Source organism: Perkinsus marinus (assembly GCF_000006405.1).
Source record: "Perkinsus marinus ATCC 50983 genomic scaffold scf_1104296953288, whole genome shotgun sequence".
In the NCBI taxonomy this organism is placed as follows: domain Eukaryota; phylum Perkinsozoa; order Perkinsida; family Perkinsidae; genus Perkinsus; species Perkinsus marinus.
Window position 1 is genome coordinate 1 of NW_003208520.1, and position 931 is coordinate 931.

General features: G+C 48.3%; 6 non-coding genes across 6 annotated transcripts; all 6 read right to left on the bottom strand.

Moving 5' to 3' along the window:
* Positions 1–14: 14 nt before the first annotated feature.
* Pmar_PMAR000167 lies at positions 15–86 on the bottom strand. Its single transcript has one exon. It is a non-coding gene; the product is annotated as a tRNA-His (tRNA).
* Positions 87–169: 83 nt separating this feature from the next.
* Pmar_PMAR000168 lies at positions 170–241 on the bottom strand. Its single transcript has one exon. It is a non-coding gene; the product is annotated as a tRNA-His (tRNA).
* Positions 242–324: 83 nt separating this feature from the next.
* On the bottom strand, positions 325–396 carry Pmar_PMAR000169. Its single transcript has one exon. It is a non-coding gene; the product is annotated as a tRNA-His (tRNA).
* Positions 397–479: 83 nt separating this feature from the next.
* On the bottom strand, positions 480–551 carry Pmar_PMAR000170. The gene has a single exon. It is a non-coding gene; the product is annotated as a tRNA-His (tRNA).
* An 83-nt stretch (positions 552–634) lies between these two features.
* On the bottom strand, positions 635–706 carry Pmar_PMAR000171. The gene has a single exon. It is a non-coding gene; the product is annotated as a tRNA-His (tRNA).
* An 83-nt stretch (positions 707–789) lies between these two features.
* Positions 790–861, bottom strand: Pmar_PMAR000172. The gene has a single exon. It is a non-coding gene; the product is annotated as a tRNA-His (tRNA).
* Between the last annotated feature and the right edge of the window lie 70 nt (positions 862–931).

Below are 931 nucleotides of genomic sequence, written 5' to 3' on the forward strand. Positions count from 1 at the left end.
TACATACATGTCAAAGTCACTACCCGGATTTGATCTGGGGTTGTCACGGCCACAACGTGACGTCCTAACCACTAGACGATAGCGACCCAAAAATGTGGGCCGTTGTCGGTCCACATGGATCACCTATCGCCAAATCTCTTCAAGAAGCGTACAATTTGATACATACCAAAGTCACTACCCGAATTTGAACCGGGGTTGTCACGGTCACAACGTGACGTCCTAACCACTAGACGATAGCGACTCAAAAATGTGGGCCGTTGTCGGTCCACATGGATCACCTATCGCTAAACCTCTTCAAGAAGCGTACAATTTGATACATGTCAAAGTCACTACCCGGATTTGAACCGGGGTTGTCACGGCCACAACGTGACGTCCTAACCACTAGACGATAGCGACTCAAAAATGTGGGCCGTTGTCGGTCCACATGGATCACCTATCGCTAAACCTCTTCAAGAAGCGTACAATTTGATACATGTCAAAGTCACTACCCAGATTTGAACCGGGGTTGTCACGGCCACAACGTGACGTCCTAACCACTAGACGATAGCGACTCAAAAATGCGGACCGTTGTCGGTCCACATGGATCACCTATCGCTAAACCTCTTCAAGAAGCGTACAATTTGATACATGTCAAAGTCACTACCCAGATTTGAACCGGGGTTGTCACGGCCACAATGTGACGTCCTAACCACTAGACGATATCGACCCAAAAATGTGGGTCGTTGTCGGTCCACATGGATCACCTATCGCTAAACCTCTTCAAGAAGCGTACAATTTGATACATGTCAAAGTCACTACCCGCATTTGAACCGGGGTTGTCACGGCCACCACGTGACGTCCTAACCACTAGACGATAAAGACCCAAAAATGTGGGCCGTTGTCGGTCCACATGGATCACCTATCGCCAAATCTCTTCAAGAAGCGTACAATT